This window comes from Panthera onca, chromosome D3 (assembly GCF_046562875.1).
Source record: "Panthera onca isolate mPanOnc1 chromosome D3, mPanOnc1 haplotype 2, whole genome shotgun sequence".
Lineage (NCBI taxonomy): Eukaryota > Metazoa > Chordata > Mammalia > Carnivora > Felidae > Panthera > Panthera onca.
In genome coordinates this window covers 74,963,694-74,983,602 of record NC_138350.1, presented here as the reverse complement: position 1 = coordinate 74,983,602, position 19,909 = coordinate 74,963,694, and the positions used below count along the sequence as shown (strand labels likewise).

Sequence of the window (19,909 nt, the reverse complement as noted above, 5' to 3'; positions counted from 1 at the left end):
CTGAAGAAGATGCAGGCCAACAACACCAAGGCCTTCAGTGCACAAGGCTATCAAGGCCCTCATCAAGCTGAAGGAGGTCAAGCCCAAGATCTCAAAGGGTGGCAGCCACAAGCTCAGTCAACTTGCCTACATCACTCGAGGCTCTGTCTGGCAATGTGAGGACGGAAGTACAGGTGTGACTCCTGGGGCTGGTGTCCTCCTGTGCTATTTGTACAAATAAACCTGTGGCAGGATCTGTCAAACAAAACAAAACAAAACAAGGGTTGGATCTGGTTCTCCCTGAAACCCAACACAATGCTCTTCCCCCCAAGAATGTCGCCTTCCTCTTCTTGAATGATCAGCTTTGTTTTGTTTTAACTCTATAGGAATGCTTTAACTGAAACAACGCACCTAGGACAGCCCCTGGCCCAACAACCAGAGGGAACTTGGCAGGGACTCTGCGTGTTAGTCCCTGTGAGGCCTTGGGAGATCACTTCACCTTCTAGGTTCCTGTTTCCTCACCTAGAAGAAAGGGGGTGGTATAGGGACTAAACTCAGCTGAGGGGTCACAACCTGAGTGCGTCTGGATGTACCATAAGTAAGCATAGGGTAGGGATTTTGGCCTCTGGAAGTGCAATGAACAGTTGCTTCTCAGTTGTTCCCATGGAGGAATGGGGCCAGAGCTTCCAGTTTTTCAAGAAAAATCTCTCAAACTTTATTTTTATTTGAAATCTCCTCATTTTTAAGTATCGACAACAAATTCAACTTAAAACAAACAAAGAAACAAAAACACCATGCAGGTCAAACAAAGTTGTGTCCATCACGGGGACCCATCTGGCCACCAGTGTGCAACATCTGGATTCCATGACATTTGAAGCGTCTTCTAGCTCTAGAATTTGGCAATTAAGTGGAAGTTGCGTGTTTCTTCCTTGTAAAGTGGCAGATACAATAGGAAGAATAAAACCTAGGTGTCTTCTGTCTTTGAGATAATGCTGGTGAAGGCTGAGCCTTATCACAGGTGACAGACATCCTCTAGCTGATGGATTTTTCTCTATCTTTGCAAAAAGCCTGTAGCCAAGCTCCTCCTTTCATGTTTAACACGGCCACCCCACCTCAGGCTCCCATCGGGCTGAAGGCGACCATGTCAGCTGATGACCTTTGTCATCCCCCAGTGCCTTCAGGTATGTAAATGGGGAGATTTACCTTCCAAACTGGGCAGATAAGATATACTGTCACAAAGCAGATATGTGCAGTAAAGTCTCAGTTATAGAGGAAGGTGATGTTCTGGAAATATTTTGTAAAAAAAAAAAAAAATGTAAGTATGAGAAGGGTCATCAGATAATATCAGCTTTTACAGATTGGGGCTGCTCAGAAAGGAGTCTATAAAACACTCTTTACAGAGACTCAAAGGAGTATTGATTTTTTAGGAGCAGAAGGGGTCAAAATTACATCCCTTGCACAACGGCTGCCTCTGCTCCTCCATCCGGACCTTTTAAACAAAGAACAAAGTCAGGAAAAGGCAGAGGGATAGAGCTAGAAAGAGGGACAAAGAGGAAGGCATTGTCTGGTCCCTAAAAACCTTCCCCAGGCCACAGCACTGAGGCAGGGTGAGTCTCTTCAGGAAAACCGGAGCCTGGTTTCATGTTGTGACTGCTGCAGTTGACAGCCACCTCTGGGGACAACGCTTTGTGTCTGTAGAAAGACAGTGGGAAAGGTCACAGCAGGGCAGGCAGTGGTCCGATGAGACTGGCAGCCAAAGATTTCTCAGGTTGGTTCACCTGCTCCTGCAAGTACATAAAATACCCAGAAGTCACCAGACATGTTCATCCTCTGGCAGCATCATGACGAAATTGGCATTGTAGGATCCTGATGGCCTTTATGACTGGAATATGTATGCCTTTTGATCCAGAAGGACAGGCACATAGAAGGGAGAAAAGGGTCATTCTGTCGTGCCATTGCAAAAGGTGATCCAGCACCAGTGTTCACAGTGTTGGCCTGTGAGAGGCCCTTGGCCTGAGGGGCAGGAGAAGACTTCTTTAGGAAGGAAGCAGGATTTATAAATCAGAAGAAGACCTTTTTTCTTCGGGGTCGCAGCCAGGAAGATGTTAGCATGAGCGGTTAAACAAAGAAGACTGGGGTTAGCAACAAAACTGGAGAAGCATGATACCTTAATTCTTGCTACTTACTGGAAGTGAGGAGATTCTATTCTTAGCACTTTCTCCCTTCCAGGTCTGACCAGTTGATAACTAGACCCAATCTGCCTAGAAAAGGATCAAAATATTAGCCTCTTCACCAAAAGTGTAAGGCTGGTTGGGAGAGCCCTGAAGGGCTTCCTTCCTGCCTCCCAAATTGGAAGTGACATTCCCAGAACTGGGTCAAGATCCTGGGAAAGTGGAAGAGGAAACATGCTGTAGTTGCGGGTTTAGGGAAGCCAAGAAAAATGGGTTGCATTTCACTGGGGTGATCTTGCTCCTGGAAGATGTGGCTGGACAGATACAGGCTCCAACTGATCCCATCAACAAGTTCTGAAGAGGTAGAGATGAGACCAAAAGAGTTCCCTCTAATACTGCTCCACAACATGAAAACTTGACGGAGCAGAAGATAAATGTTTCCCCACCCTTCACATGCATGCTATGGAGCAGAGCTGGGCCCCTGCACAGGTCGGGGCCAACTCAAAAGGCACTAAGCTATAAAGTTAGATACCAGCTGAAAACAAAGCAGGTTCAGTAGGCCAGTCACTCATGCTGCCTACTGACAAGTGAAGTTAACCAACATGGGACCCTGACAAGCAAAGGGAGCCATGAGAATTTAGGTCTCAGGTGCTAGAAAAGAAACCCAGGAGAGGAAAGATACAAAAGACAAGCAGAAGGGATGGCTGCAGTGGCGCAAAAACCTTCAGCCCTAGCAGAGGTTTCTTTTGAAAGCCCACAGTTTGACCCTTACAAGTGTCTTGGTGGTTCTTTTTCCAAAGACTGAATCTCCAAGCTGCATATCTGGACATGGACCAGGGTGTAGATATGAGGGAGCCCAGAAGTGAAAGACCAGCCTGCGGTGGCCAATGACCAGGGAAGCTGTAAGCATAGAAAGACACAAGCAACAAGGAAGGAGGTAGGAAGATGCATGGGGATCACAGACTGTGGGAAGAATGGGTTGGGACCAGGTGAGAAACCTCTAGAACTGAGAATAGTGAGCTTCATGTGGTGGCTGTAGGGGAAAAATTCTCGCCTGGATAACAACTTCCCACACTGAGCTTCTAAGAATTTCCAGCTAAGAAATAGACTAGACATCAGGGTGAGGTCTTCGGGGCTTGAAGTAGACAAGATCTGACCAAGATGGCAGCCTGGAAGTGCTCTGGCTTGGATGGCCTGGAGGTAGATGAGACCTCACATTAAGGAGCCAGTTGCCCTCCATTCCCATCGTCTAATTTTGTGAGTGTGCAGATTCACCTCAGTCTGAACATTAAGGAACACTGGGGAATGTCCATGATGACAGATCATTTCAGGGATGGATAAGATTCAGGGGGAAGCTGGGACTTTTCTTGGCGGAGGTAAGAAGCTTCTATATGACAGCAAGTTCAATTCACTCATGTTTTTCAATGTTGTACAATCTCAGTCAGTCAAATCTCCTTGCTGAGACCCTGTCTCTCTGTGTACTCTTCCCACCCCTCCCCTAACAACGCTTCAAGGCCCAAGCCTAAACCTGAACTAAAGTATTTATAAAAAAGCAATATGCAAAGTTCAACACTTAAGGTTACATTATACTTCCATTACCAACCAACAACAGTCTTTCATTGATTAAGTTCTCCTTGTTTGGCCACCAGGCATTGATGGCAGTCACTGAAAGACTGAGGGCCCCTTGTCCATGGAGTGACTCCAGGTTGCTCAGATCTTACACTGGTGCCCACACTCAGGTCAGCGTTTTCTGAACAACTCTACTCTTAGGAAAGCTCAGCGCTTACTTCAGGTAGTAAATGATTACCACAAGAACACCACAGACAGAACCCTAAGAAAACATTTCACCAATGGCCCTGCTGGCTTACAGGGATTAGTCTAATCTTTCCCACCAGAAATTCTGTCTCCTCTGTCTGGGGCTCCTCAGTCAGCCCATGTTCCTGAGCAAACATTGGCCACAGGAAGGAAGGAAGCGTATAGGGACTCAGTTGGGTTTGGAAATTGAACATGGTGAAGATATGTTTATCCTGCAAAGACATGTTTATCCCATTCTTTGTAAAAAAAAAAAAAAAAAAAAAAAAAGAGGGGGGGGGGAGAATGGGAAATGGGGCTTTACACTTTTTTGAGGTTTTACCCAAAACCTCACCTGGGTTTATCCATTCAACAACAGAGTGAGACCCTACAGAAGAAGAGGACTTCCTAATGTCATGCAGCTGGGACAAGTGTCCAGGTCGGATTCCTCAGTCAGCTCTTCAGGTCTGTTTTCACCATACCACATGCTCTTGTAAAAGAGAAGCTGGCAACAGAGTGTGCCAACCCCTTTGAAAGTAATAGTGCCTAAAACCAACGCCTTACATAGCTCAGCAAAGAAAAGCCTAGGAGGAGAGGCAAACGTTACCCTGGATCTCAGGATACTGAATACTTTCTAAAAAGTACATAGGTTCATGGGTTTCTCCCTCAGCTTTGAATGACCCAGTGGTCCATTTTATAAACAAAGGTTCAGAGAAGTTAAAAGACTTGCCCAAGGTCACCAGGATAATTATCTGACTGAAGTTGAGTACCCCCAGGTCACCACTCTCTGCTACAGTTTTCCCACAACTCATTAATTCATTTAATAGCATGAACTTCTGCTTCTTGCCACCTTTAAAAAAGATTTATGTAGGATTTTTTTTTTAAAAATGGTCCCCAGTAATCAATTCTAGATTATCCTTCCAATATATTCTCACATCTGGGACACAATCTGTGTACAAGACTATGCACTGTAGCATTTTTTAATGATTGGAAACAACCTAACTCTCCATCAATGGGGAATCTTCTTATAAATTATCGGGTGGAGTACTATGCAGTTATTAAAAAGAAGCTTAGGAAAAAGAAGTTATTAAAAATGAAGCAGCTCTACTGAAGGTTGTGTGCTCTTACAAAATGGTTGTGAGATACAATGTTAAGTGGAAAAGATATAAGACCGTGTGTGAGGCATGCTGTCTTTTTGCGAAGTGTGTGTGTGTGTGTGTGTGTGTGTGTGTGTGTGTATCTTCGCCTATACAGAATAATTCTGGAAGAATGATTAGGAAATTGGAAATAGTGGCTGCCTTCTGGGTGCTGATGTCTAACACACACAGTAGGTGCTCAATGAATACCTGTCATTGGAGGCTCCACTCTGGCCAAGAGTTGCTTATGACCAAGCATGAAATAAAAGTTTATGTATCCAATTATTCTTAATCCCCAAAGTTGACACCGGGGCCCAGGCCAGAATTCCCAGTCTTTATGGAGGGAAAGTCCATCCACAGCAAACATCTTTGCAGCCTGATGCAGCCAGGTGGGTTACGGCAAGGCACGGGAAGAGCAGCCTCGGCTCTTACTTCAAAATGTCAGGAGGAGAAACTCACCAGCCACTTAGCGTCCCACAGGAGTACTTTAAAATGTTTCCTAGACACCATCTACCAGGAAGTAATATTCTTCTCAATAAAAAATAAATGTAAAAGTGGCCCAGACAAAAACCTCAGTAAAAACTCAGACTCCTTCCTCAAAATCACAGGAGAGAGCCAAAATCTAAAATGCCTTCTTTTCCTCGTTAATTTTTAATTTTTTTTTTTTAATCAAAGAAGTATAGTGCCTCATACTGGCAAAACCACTCCCTTCTGAGGCCACAGCTGGATGGCTCATCCTCCCGCATCATCCGCTTGCCCTGAAGCTGACTGGCTTGGACTCCAACTCTGGGGTCTGTTTTCCAAAATGGCAACAAGAAAATCATGACAAATAGTACCTTTATGGCACTCACTAGGTTCCGGATGCCACTGTGGGCACTTTACCAAAACTAACATGATCTTCCTGACAACCCAAGGAGGTCAGTATTAGGATTGTCTTCCCTTCGCAGATGAAGAAACTGAGGCTAGTTAACTTTCCCCGGGTGTACATTTAATAAGCAATGGTGCCAGAATTCCAGCCCAGAGTCTGGCTCTAGAATCGTGCTCCCACACACATGCTGGTGACCAGAGGGAGGTAAGGCGCTGAGACCAGCCAATAAAGAGATGGTTTAAAGTCCAGGCAGTACAGAAATCAGAGGTGATGTGGACCCCCTCCTGCTCCAAACACACCAAAGTCCTGGATAAAATACAGACAGAAATGTTGTAAATTTTGAGACACGTCGAAAAGAAAGAAATAAAACTCCCCAGGTGCCAGAGGCATGGACTATGAAATGGAGCCTCCAAGCACTGGAGAGCCAGGGGGATGTAGGTCCCGGACGTGGGTGCTGGTGGCCAGCGCACAAACAGCACACACAGCGTGGAGCCCAAGTTTGCAGATGGGAGACCCTGCCTCTACCAAGCCGTCGGAGGACCTGCCCCCTCCGGGAGGACAAGACTGGAAGATCTTTCCCGATGGTTCAGGGAAATGGCCAAGAGATGTGTCAGGTGCCTGGGCACCAGAGGAGAAATGTCTCCCGTGTGAAGTTGGAATCCCAAAACTGAGCCTCCCACAGAGGTGAAGTCTGAATGTGAGCTACCAGTGGGAGGCTGGAGCTCCACGCTGAGGAATTCTTATGAAATCGTTCACAAACCAGGGAGCCCTGGATGCTCCCCGAAGAAGCAAATGCAGACCCCTTAGGGCGACAGGGCTCCGACCGAGAAGACTGACCACCATGGAAGAGAAGTCAAAGCAAAGCAAAAAGCCTTTGGGAGACAGGCGGTCAGCCTGCAGCTCGCAGAAGGGCTCCCTTCCCTGCTTTATTTTTCTTCAGCACACTCATGTGCTGGGTTTTCAATTGCCAACACCCTCCCCCCACCCCCTCTGTCACTGGAATTTAAGCTCCAGTGTTGAGATTGTGTTGTGTCATCGCTCCATCCTCAATGCCTACAATAGCGGCTACTACATCCTAGGCATTCAATGATTATTTATTGGACATTGCTAAAACCAGGAATGCATGTTGACTACGGCTATGTGTGCAGATAGCGCATGAAACCTGAGTGGCGTGGAATTTAGCAATGTCAGGAGAGAGGGTCCCTCCAGGCAGAGAGAAGGCAAAGGCTGGGAATAGTTGGTGATGCTTTATCCAACTCTACCCATAGCAGATTATTTCTTTAAAAAAGCGATCTGAAGGGGTGGCTGGGTGGTTAAGTTGGTTGAGCATGTGTCCAACTTGGGCTCAGGTCACCATCTCACCATTCATGAGCTCGAGCCCTGCATCGTCTCTGCCGTCAGCACAGAGCCTGCTTCTAATCCTCTGTCACCATCTCTCTCTGCATGCCCCCCTCTCTCTCAAAAATAAAATAAGCATAATAAAATAAAATGAAATGAATGACTAAAGATATTTTTTTTTAATTAAAAACTAAAAAGTCATCTGAAGCCTTATGGCAAAACATTAACATTTGTTACATCTGGATGGTGGGCACAGTATTCTCTGTGCTTTTCTGTGTGTTTGGAGTATTTCCCAACTTAAAACAAAAATAAGTGGAGGAAGGTATTTGGGGAATGAAGGGATGCCTCCAAGCACCCCGTGGGGACTTCAGGCTGTGCCGATCCTACATCTGAATTCAGACCACAGGCCTGATTAAGTCCAAGAGCCCCGGGGCAGGAGGCCTAGTCTCAGCATTCAGATCTTTTGGTTGCAGAGATGAGCAGCAGAGGGGACCCAGTCTCAGAGAAAGCAACCGCCCCAGGAAAACCCCCCTGGGATGAAGACTGGCTCAGCAGAGGTGGGACTGGGGAGAAGGTTGTTTCACACCTACTTCTGCATGTATTTAAAAAAAAAAAAAAAAGGACTACTCACAGGTCTCTCTGCAAAACCACAGGAATTTGATTAAAGACACCAGCTACCAATGTATTTTGCAAGGTTAGGGATTTCTGTCGGGTCTGAGACCGAGTTGGCCCCAGGATCTGTTCCATCCAGAGAAGCCAGGGCCCTGGATCCCTCCTCCCTGTGGAGACTGGCCCCTTGCAAGCCTGGGAAAGCACACCCCCTACCGGGCGCCTTCTAAGGCCTGGTCACCCCTGGGGTGAGGGACCATGACTGGCTTGCCAGCTGGCCACCTGACCGGTGCTCAAGCCCCACACACTAGCTCAAGTGCTCAATCAGAAGCAGCTAGAAGCCAAAGCCCTCTGGGGGTATGAATGTCCTCCCCCCACCCCCCACTCAAATGGAGCCCATCAGCCCTGTTGATCTTTCTGGGCCTTAATGAATTATTTTATTTGTTTTGCAAATGATCACTTGCCTGCTGGTTCTGCAAGCCAAGAAAACCCTTGCTAAGTGTTTCTGTCCCTCAAGCACCTGGCAAGGTAGTCTAGGAGTCTGAGTGGTGACTCAATGAGAAGTAGCCAATAGAAACACACAACACAAGCCACACACGTCAGCCACGAACGCAATTTTAGTTTTTCTAGTGGACACATTAATAAAAGTACCAAAAAAGCAAGTGACATTAATGTTTTTAATTAATAGATTTTATTTTTGGGAGCAGTTTTAGATTTACAGAAAAATTAAGCAGTAATACAGGGCTCCCATATATCTTTACCACCACCACGCACCCCACCCTCCCATTACACACACAATTTCGCCGACATTTTGCAGTAGTGTGGAACATTTGTTACACTCGATGAGCCAATGTTGATGTATTATTGTTAACGCCCATGGTTTACATTAGGGTTCACTCTTTGCGTTGTACAGAAAACAGAGCACATAGGTTTTGACAAATGTATAAATGATTAGATCACCTTCATAATATCATACAGAATAGTTTCACTGCCCTAAAAATTCTCCTGTGTTCCACCCATTCACCCCTTCCTCCCTCTCCCTGACTCCATCCCCACTCACCTTTTTAATGTTCCCATAGATTGGCTTTTTCCAGATATAACTGAAATCTTACAGTTATATAGTTTCTCAGTTTAGCTTCTTTCACTTGGTAATATGCATTTAAGCCTCCTCTGCGTCTTTTCATGGCTTGATAGCTCACTTCTTTTTAGCATTGAATAATATTCCATTGTATGTAAGGACATCTTGGTTGTGAAATTAATTTAATAGTATATTTTATTTAACTGAATATATCTAACATACCATTTCAATAAGTAATCAATATTTTAAAGTGATTCATGGATATTTTATATTTGCTTTCATACCAAGTCTTCAAAACCCAGTGTGCATTTTATATTTACAGCACATCTCAACCTGGTTAGCCACCTTTCAAGGGCTCGGAGCCATGGGTGGCTAGTGACTCCTGTATTAGACAACACAGATCTAAAGAAAGAGAAATATAGCCCCAACCTTGGGAGGTTTATAATTTCATTAGACGAGAAAGAACATTCCTTCTTCTAAGCCCCCAGTGACTTGAGAATTGCATGCAACCCTCTCAGACAGACACAAATATGTTCGAAATTTTGCTAATTTCTTGCTTGGACTTTGTTTCACCATTTTCTATGGAAAAGAGGTTTTATGATATAGTTTTTTATGATAGCCCCCCCCACGCCCCCCCCCCCCATTTGAACCATACTATGACATCTTAGGTAGCTGCTTGCATGATATAGGAACAACCAAGCAAGTACAAGTAATATCTCCTCCCACCCCAGCACCCTGGGAAGTTTCCACATTTCTCTTATAGATTTTTCACATGAAAAGTTGTTTTAGTCAACAGGTACTAACTGAATACCCAATGCAACAGTTTTCAAAGTATGGCTCCAGACCCATGGGATGCTTTCCAGGGTCCACAGTGGCAAAACTATTTGCTTAGTATTGCTAGACTTTATCTGCCTTTCTCGTTCTCTTTCTCTCTTGAGTAGAGAGCACAGTAGAGTTTTGCAGAGAATCCATGTTGGGGGTTGATGCAAGATCGAATACAGAAGCAGATGTGGGAATCTGGCTTTTCACTATCACACAACATACCGAAGAGATTTACAAAAATGTAAAGCAGTGCCAGTCTTCTTGCTAAATTTAAATCAAATCACTCCTCTTGCTACACTTCTTTGTATCAGAAAATATAGTTATTTTTCATAAAAATATAGTTTATGTTAATAGGTTCTAAATTATTGTTCTAAATAATTCATGGTTTCAATTTTTCTTCATTTTAGTTTCTAATGGGTTAAATATGTTACATATAATCAACCTCAAAAAAAAAACCAAACAACTCTTTGGAGTCCTCAATACTTTTAAGAATGTGAAAGTCGGGCACCTGGGTGGCTCAGTCAGTTGAGCGCCGACTTCAGCCCAGGTCACGATCTCGCGGTCCATGGGTTCGAGCCCCGCGTCGGGCTCTGTGCTGACAGCTCGGAGCCTGGAGCCTGTTTCGGATTCTGTGTCTCCCTCTCTCTCTGACCCTCCCCTGTTCATGCTCTGTCTCTCTCTGTCTCAAAAATAAATAAACATTAAAAAAAAATTTAAAAAATAAGAATGTGAAAGTCTTCTGAGACCAACAAGTTTGAGAAGCTCTGTTCTAGTGCATACTAATCTTGAGGAAACCGAGAGAAGTGAACTTGTAACTCAATGAGGCAAGCCATCCAAGAGGCCCACCACCCATAGCTCTTTCCCCCTCTATGTGGCATGCTATGATTCTGTATGGGGGCCACTCACATATAGGTAATGTGAAAGGAAGGCGTCCTGCCTCAAGAGCCTGATAACTGAGAGATCAGGTCATTTACTCGATATTTTACTCGATTCAAAGTAAAATCAGGACATTCAAACCAGGATATTTTACTCGATTCAAAAGGAACATGCAGTTCATGATTATGCTGTCACAGTCATACTGAGACAGTCATAGGCAAATCAGTATCTACCGTAACCCTACAGAGAAGTTTATTCGTGCTCGTGAAAATAACTGGAAATACAGGTTGGGAACATCTCTGTGGGCGGAAGAAAGACATTTGGCTGCTATACATTATGTGGGTGAGGATCCTGAGGACTTAGGGGAGGGATGGCTGGGATGAGGCCCAGAGAGGGGAGTTCTAGCCAAAGAGTGAGTGGAGGCAAGAAAGAAGTAGGGCATCCCCTTAGCTGGGCCTGGCATCCTTGGGGTCAGGCTCTCCTGAGTCCTGGTACAGCCAGGCCCTTTCCAGCTAATTGTCCTTTACTAACAATCGAAAAAAGAACAAACAAAAATGACTCTGGGTTACACAGTGGAAGGATGTTGGACAAAGGGGACTAATTTTAAGAATTTTTGCAGGTACCAGGTGAACAGAAAAGGACCCCCTCTTCATGTGGACTCGACCGCCTCATCACCCTCCAAGAGGAGGAGGGTAAGTCTATCCCATTGATTGGGCTGTCATTTTATTTCATTTCTTTGCAAGCTTCTAAGTTAACTTCAAAGATGCCCTGGCAAGTGGAGTTTTAGAAATGTCACGTATTTTTCTTGTCCTGAAGTGAGCAGGAGCAAGTGGTTGTCAAATGGAGAAATAGGAAGCACCATTTCCAGATTTGTCCCGGGAAGTTGACAGCTTTTGACAAAGAATACAGATGATGCCACCTCCCATCAGCTGAGTACCATATGCCTCAGCATCATCCGAACCAGGCATGGAAATGAGCTCAGAGCCCAGCTGTTTGCAGCTGACCAACTGCATTTACTCTGTTCCCAGAGGTGCAGTGTCTCGGGAGGGCCCAGGGACAGATCGACACCCCATCTGAAGTTTTGGCCAGCTCTAAACTGCCGGCCAGGAGACCTGGGATCCAAGCCCATCTCAGTCACTGGTTGGCTGTGGGTCTTGCCTTTTAATTTACATTTTTTGCATCAGACAATTGTAGATAATAGTCTAGGATCTGGTGATGATTACAGGTGAGTTTGTCGAAGTGTTTGGAAGCTATCTATAATGTAAGGCAGTACTGTGTGTATTACATACAAAATAAACCCTGCGGCAGAGATTTCCTAAAAGCCAGCAGAATGTCGAATAATGATTTGGTCACTATTTAGGAAACGATCTCCATTCTTTTAATGGCCACAGGAGATTAAAAAAGAAGGAAGAGAGGGAGGAAGGGAAGGCGGAGGAAGAGTGTGAAGATAAAATTAGGCAGACAAGATTGGTTCCCTCAACTCGGAATTCAATCCTGTCATCTCCTTGACAACTGGCCCTGCCGAGGGACAGGGGGCAGAGGTCAGGTCCCAGGGGTCCACCTGCCTCAGCAGAAATCCAAGCCTGGGGCCTGCCTGGTCGGGCAAACTGGAAAACCTGAAGTGGGAAGATCCTGGCCAGCCTGCATGCGGCCGCCTCCCCCTCGTCTGACTGCGGGAAGAGCCGGATGCGCAGAGCTACTGCCTCCTGGGGGCCCTGGGCTGGGAGGAGGCATCCACATGCGAGCCTGTACAGGCCCTGCTAAGATTATCAGGAAATTCTGTCCTGGACTCGGAGTCTAGAGAACCTTCCCCGAGCTCTGTCCTCTGAGAAACAATGGCATCGATGCCCCCTCCCCTTCCGCATCAGTCAGAGAAATGATGCTACGCAGCCCCGGCAGTGCTGTGACCAGTGGCAGCTCTGGTGACCCTCCCCACTCTGGGCCTGGTCTCCGGTGGGCAGGGCTGGGTCTCAAGGTGACCGTCCAGCCCCGGTCTGGGCAGCTGTATATAAGGTTCCTCAGGCTGGCGAGCAGCGTTCAGAACCACAGACCGGAGCGTCATCATTACTCCCCTCTCTGCAGCATCCAACTTTCCTTTTTATTCTGATTAAATCATCTGGAGTATGCTTACATTACAGAGTCAACTTCAAAGTTTGCAAGAACTTTTAAGGAAAAACCTCAAAGAAACTTCGCACTTGCTAGGCCGTATGGCTTGATCCCAGAATGCACAAGCTCGCTCCCTGCTGCCTTTAGGATGTTTTGTGGGAAAAAATGTGAAAATGGCCGGTCTGATGTGTTGCCTTTCTCGTGAATACTTGCTTTTTAAGAGGACTGCAGGGAGAAGAGCACATAAACCCCCCTGGAATGAAATTAGAGAGAAATAAGTGAAATGATGGTTGAACCGTAGATACTGGAGATCAGGCAGTGCCGGGAGTAGCAGGAATTTGGGGCCCCTCTACTCATGCCATGCAGACAAATAATAATGAAATAGTAGCTACGATTTGTTGGGCACCTGCCACACAGATACAGCATCTGCTGATAGGTATCGTCATCCCACCTTATCAATGACATAACTGACCCTCAGAGCCATTAAGCCACCCACCTAGCAGGTAAGATTTGCATTCAGGTTGGCAGGGCCCTGTTCTCCCTCTACCACAAAGGGGCCCTTCTCAGGAGTGAGACCTGGCTGTCGGCAGAAGACTCACCCAGAAAAAGAGTGACAAGACAAATCAGCCTCTGTCCCCAAGAGCCCCCAGGTGAGAAATGGCCCTTTGAGACAGGAACTCCAGGGCAAATCAGGAAGGTCAGGCGGGCGAAGCCCACAGGAAGCTAATCCCCAGTGAGGGCGGGGTCTGGACTGGCATCCTTAAGTGAATTCTCTTGCTTTTGTGGCTTCCCACTAACCTGCTTACTGTCAACAGAGTGGCCGCTCCTATTTGTTAAGGTCCAGAAACAGGCCATGATTAGGTTTCCGGCCAGTCATATACATTATACCTGGATTATATCTGGGTTAATCGTCCAAAGCTGGGTAAACGTTCTTCCTCTGTGATGGGCCCTGTGCCCTCCCAAGGCTGAACCCTTCTTTCCGACAGACTTGGCCCGGATGAGTTGTGAGGGGCAGGGGGACTTCTGTCGGACACCTAGTCCATGGCACCAGAGGGAACGGGCAGTAATTAGAAGAACAGCCCAGCAATTGCACCTTTCTAAAACAACTGCCTGGACAAACAAGCCTTTTGGAAAAACAAATGGCAGGAAAAATAAAGAGGGTGATGTCCTGGCACCGGGCTCCCCTGAGTGGAAGCCCCCAGACCCTCACTTTCCTGACTCTACCAGGCTGAATGTACTGTCCCACCCTGTGTCTCTTCCAAGAGCCAGTTACAACCCTTCCAAATCTCTCTTGAGTCTCATTACTATGCAGACCAATTTTTCATTCATCTGGAATCCACTATAGCATTTTAATGTGGAAAGCCTGCTACTCCATTTCTCTCCCCTGAAGAAAAATGGCTTAATTTCTCCAGCTGATAGATTTTTTTTCTGATCACTCAGACAGTAGAAAAAGACCCTGGAAAATCAGCTGTTGGACTATCCACAGACATTTTATGATGGCCATAAACAGGGCTGTGGCGGGGTGACAAACCAGGCAGCATCCTGATCGGTGGCCTCAATACTGCTATTATCAACCTCCTGCAAAAATGATGGTTAGATAGATAAATAGGTGGATAGATGATAGATGAGAGATAGAGAACTAGATGATAGGTAGGTAGATGATAGATAGATGATAGACAGATAGATAGGGAAAGAGATGATAGGTGGGTGGATGGATGGATGGATGGATGGATGGGTGGATGGATAAACCATAATAGAAGCTGTGGCTTCTCCACCATATTTGAAGAATATAATCCCTCCCTATATTTCTCCCTGCAGACATGTGAGACCTTCTGATACAAAATCAGTCCAGACTCCCCTACCTACCCACCCACCCCCAAATTGAGACAGATTTCATCAACAGGGGAAAAATCTATTTAGGAAGGAAATTAGAGGCAAAATTGGGGTTAATCATTTTAGCTATTTTCTACCGTTCAACCCACAAGGCTCAGATGAATGAAATCAGTCCATCCTGTCTAGGGTTCTTCCTCTGAGGCTGAAGATGGCCTGGTCTGGCCTGGGGCAGAAGGGGGCCATGGGCAGAGGAAGGCCAGGCCCACTTCTGGATGAACGGACTGGAATTTCGTTAGAAGAATGTGGTAGTGGTAGCTCAAGGCATAGACGCTGGAGCCCCACCACTTGTGTTCAAATCTCAGATCTGCTACACACTAACTTTGTAACTTGGGCAAGTTATTTAACTTCTCTGTGCCTCAGTTCCCCCACTGATAAGATGGGGGAGAATAACAGTACGTACCTCATACAGTTGTGAGGATTTAGTGAGTTAATATGCATAAAGTGCTTAAAGTAGAGGCCGGCATGTAGGAGGGGTATGTTAAACCTCCTGCCTAGACACCCTTGATAAAGAGCATGTTCACTACCCAAAAGATGAGACTTTAACCCAAACAAGAAGATAATCAAATTTAATTAACTCAGCCTTAGGTTCAAGCTGAAGGTTGCACTTAAGTATTTCCCTTTTCCCTTATACTGTTTATTGATCTTGCCTAAGATCCAAAGCAGCACTCATTCAAAGCAATAGCACAAACTGGGCCAGGACTCTGAATATAGGGGAAGTGAATTCTATGTCTCAGGGCCCTAGGCCAAGCCCTCATTTCAAAGGCTTGTACCTCCAAGGCCAAATTCTCTACCTTCAGCTGCTGTGGCCGTGGAAGAGCCACTGGGCAGGTCACTGACCATCAGAACCCCAGAGTTGTTGAACAGCCGGCTCTCCCTGCTGGCTTGCAGTCACGATGACCTGGGACATTTTGTCTTTGGAGAACAGGATGTAAAACTAGCATGTGTCAGTATGATGGAGTACGATGTTGACATAAAAAATGATAAGCATGTGGGTTGTGTCAATATATGGAAATGAGTATGTGAAATAATGTTAAATGGAAACAAGCAGAACACCCAGTAGTTGGCCCACACTGATTATAAGTCATCAATAATTACATCTGCACACTCATAAGCAAGGGCTAGATGCAAATTTAGAGTGGTATAAATAGAGGATTATTTACTGGAATTTCTTTTTCTTCCATAGAATCCTATGTATTTTTTATCTTTTTAATGAGAAGAACAGGAAGTTTGGACTCAGACCAACTAGAGGAGCATTTAGCTGCTGACACAGTCGCTTAGACAGGAAGGGACATTTGCAGTGGTTGAAAATATGCATCTGAAAACAGAGTTTTGTGACCTATGTAGACCCTGCCTCTGCCCGACCGGCTGCAGCCCCAGGCTGGGTGGGGACTTAAGCATCATTCTCCCAGGTGGACTGAGAATCAAGCCCAGGAACGGAGAATCCAGAAGAGGCTTCAAATGGACATAGGATTTCCTCTTTACTAATTTCACACTTTGCCTTAAAGAAGAGTGATCACATTGTCCCCATTTGTCCAGGCACAGCCCTGGTTGTGATACCATTGTCCTAGTATAATTATTAATAACGTGCCCTTTTATCTCAAAAGTATCCCTGTCCAGATAATAAAGTATAAGGTCGTCCTACTTAAAGAGGCCATGCGAGCCCCAGATTGCTGCCTAGCAAGGGAGGCATGTCTGTTTCTATAGGCACCTGGAATACTTGTACACAGCGGCTCTCCTCACCTTGTATTGACCAGGGAATTAGGATGGCGTTTCTGTCCCCTTTGTACAAGGAATCTAGCTGTGGGTACATGTTGGGATTGCTGGCAGTACTCAACTGGAGCTGGCTGGTAGCAGGTCCATGAGAACCGACCAAGCACATTTTCCCAACATCACATTCAATGACGTCATGTTAGTAGCTTGAGATCAGCACCAATGGGAGTACTTACACCATAGAAATCAGAAAATGCCACAAACCTGAGCTTTTCTTCCTTTCCACACCACCGCCTCCAGGGAGCTGGTTGTAAAATATTTAGTAGCACACCACGGATTGCTGAAGTCGATAAAGCCAGAATGTAAGCCATCTTATGGGGCTATCCGATCAGATAGGTCCACATTTACCCTCCAACCAAATCTCACAGCCACATTTCACACACAACACCAAGGAGTAACCAGAATATAATGGAATATGGTGGTCCCTTGCAGAAGAGAGAAATGGAAAAGCATCTCTTTTTATTTTCCATATGCATTAGAAACAGAAGAAGAATGCAAACACAAATCAATTCAATTGTCTTGGAATATGACAGCTTGACTCACAGCCAGCTCATCCACTACCTGACAAGGTTGTTTGCATACTATTAAAGCAGATGACTAGTGTGCTCCTGATGCAGTATTGAGTCTCCTTGTGATGACAGCTTTTGAATCTCAACCCTTGCCTCATAATGCAAGTCACTGAAAACCCCTGCCCCCAGTGGACACCATAATATGGGTGTCACTACACAAAATGGCTTATTCTTTGGCACCGACGATGTCTTGTTAATTTTCCCCCCTCACACCCCCTCCTCCCGTGGCTCCTCATTAAAGCCCTTTATGAAAGTCACATGAACCAAAAATTATGAAATCCTAGAAATGAGAACAGGCCATGGCAAATTTTTCTTCAACCCTCTGGCTATTCCAGAATGCTCCCTGACAACCTTTAATTTTTTTTCTTGATGACTGTTCTACTACCCCAAAGTTTCCTCAGAGTTTAATGTTCTTTAGTTATTTACTTGCTAGTCCCTCCCACCACCCTGTGAGCTCTCTAAGAGTGGGCACAGTGCCAGGCTCCACGACCAACTCATGTACAGTGCTTACTACAGTGAGGGCAAAGAGCAGTCTTAGCCTTTGTTGAAAGCTTGGATGATGGTCATACTTAACACCATGATCACTATGATTGCTAATTTGTTAGTTACATTTATCACGTGCAAATCCTTGCACCTACCTCAGGTATACTCAGTTCTCCCAAGAGACATTTATCTAATTATGTCACTACCTAACCATCAGCCAGAGCACATGCTTTTTCAAGGTTCAATCAAGTTCTAAGAATTTAAAGTTTTATGGTGATTTAAAGGTCAGATTATTAGGGCAAAAAAGTCTTTGAAACAGGAACATTTCCTATTAGTGGCTATATAATAAGAGTTGGATCCAATATAATCTCATTATGTGAGCTGATACAACCTTTAAAAGAGGGGAGAGGAGAATAGAGAACAAAGTTTCTAGTTATGGGCAATAACATGGATTTCCATGTTACATCTAGATTTCTTCATGCCCACGACAGTCAACTTTAAACTAAATAAGCATTTGAAGAAAATGCTTGTACACTTTAAATAACACTGTGTTTCTATAAACCTATAATCTACAATGAAGGACCTGGGATTACATTCTCCAGACATGTGTCCCTCTCCTTTGGCACAGTAGGAGTCTTATTTATCAGGGACTGACATAATTCTTTCTCTGGATGTCTGTGCTATAAATGGTGTCCTCAGTACCTTCACAGAAGCTCCTTAAATGTCTGCTTGTGTTTCAGAACGGCAGTTAGATCATATATCAATACATGATCTTCTCATAACAGATCACCTGCCCTTGTACATTCCAAACTTGACAAAATGTGGTATTTGATTCTAACCCATCACTCATGGGTAGTGTGACAACTCTTCAAAGAAAGAGTTGAACTCTATATAGCTCCTTTCTTACCTAAATGCTTTTTATGGACATCAATAATATAAACTCAGGTGAAGTTTTCTGAAATTCAGCTTCATTTTTTCATTAATTCTGATAAATAATTGACCAATTTTCTGGACTCGTGGTTCATTCATCTCTATAGTCAGTTCTGAGGATATTTCTTTCTAAACATATTTTCTGAGCTTCTCACTAGGTTGTGTGTTGTGGGTTAGGTTGTATTTAAGAATTCTCTTTTTTTCCTCTGTATCTGGATTAACCTTAGACTTTAAAATTGGCACTTAAGTGATGTTCAATTCCAAATAATTGTAACATAGAACTGATTTTTGGATTATGACAATGCATTAAGGAGCAGACAGTAAAATCACACTGTGTCTCAGATTTAATTCATTTGATAGTTATTTGGGGACACCCATGGATTCAGGAGGCTGAATCTCTTTGGGATACTAGGGTCTTTTTTTTTTCTTTTCCCTTCCAAATACCTATCCTAATTTATTGTCTCAAGGAAATGTGAAAGCCAAAATCTCAGTGGACCTCATTTTAATTTCTACTCTAGTCCAAGGGTTCCACTTATTGGATTCCACTTCCAATTCCTAAGAGGGCATGTAAGAAATTTTCTGGCTTGGGCAAAATTCTCCACAAAGTCATAGAGCTAATACGAACCTCAGAGATCATATAGTTCAATATCCTCATTTCACAGATGAGAAAACCAGAGTTTAGAAAGGTCAAGTGATCTGACCAAGGTCACTCAGCACATTAGCGGCAGAGCTAAGGCAAATCCCATCCTGTGTTCTGTTCATCACACCACACTCTCTGCCTTGTATATAGACCATGTTGCTGCTACCATCTCCTATGTCTTATACTCTCTTGTATTTATCCTCCACTTCCCATGATTTGGCTATTTTCTGACCACCTATTTTATAGTTGGGCCATACATTTTACCATGAAACTTACATTTTCACCTATTTGTAACTAATTGCCTTCATCGATTGCTGTATAAGGCTGATGCTCTTATGTTTGTTTACATCCATGGTTTCTGGTTTCTGCTTTTACCCTGACACTTAAATCCAGGGTATGTTACCTAGGAAATGCCCTGGATATTAGTAGATACTCCCTTACTTCTTCCTTCCTAGATTCCTTACTCTCTTCTAATTTTCAACCCACTGCCAATCCCAGACCCTTAACTTTGAGATATTTTTGGTTCTTCTAATCTTGGCCACTTTATGGATTTACTGTCGCTGTCCATGGTGCTGATATTAGCAATAGTAGTGACTGGACAGCCTGAGTAGGGGATGCAGTTAAGTGTTCTCTATAACACATCTGATTATTTTGATGGACTCTTTGGCCAAAAAAAAAAAGTAAAATAATAATTAAGATTATAAATATCATATATGCTTAACAGACATGTCAAAATCGGTTCCCCTTTTTAATGATTTAAGTGGGTGGTGGCTAGTGATATGTTGGTAAATGTTTAAAATCTCTAAGCATTTTTCAGAGACAACAAACATGACTTGTTGTGTTTTCTAAT

The 19,909-nt window shown here is 44.5% G+C and overlaps 1 long non-coding RNA gene across 2 annotated transcripts in view; it reads left to right on the top strand.

Moving 5' to 3' along the window:
• The window catches only part of LOC144613804 (uncharacterized), a 273,378-nt gene extending 254,819 nt beyond the window's left edge, over positions 1 to 18,559 (top strand). For both annotated transcript variants that reach the window (XR_013551226.1, XR_013551227.1), the window contains 2 exons: positions 11,288 to 11,360; positions 15,851 to 18,559. This is a non-coding gene — a long non-coding RNA (uncharacterized LOC144613804). The remainder of the gene's footprint in view (positions 1 to 11,287; positions 11,361 to 15,850) is intronic.
• Positions 18,560 to 19,909: the final 1,350 nt, after the last annotated feature.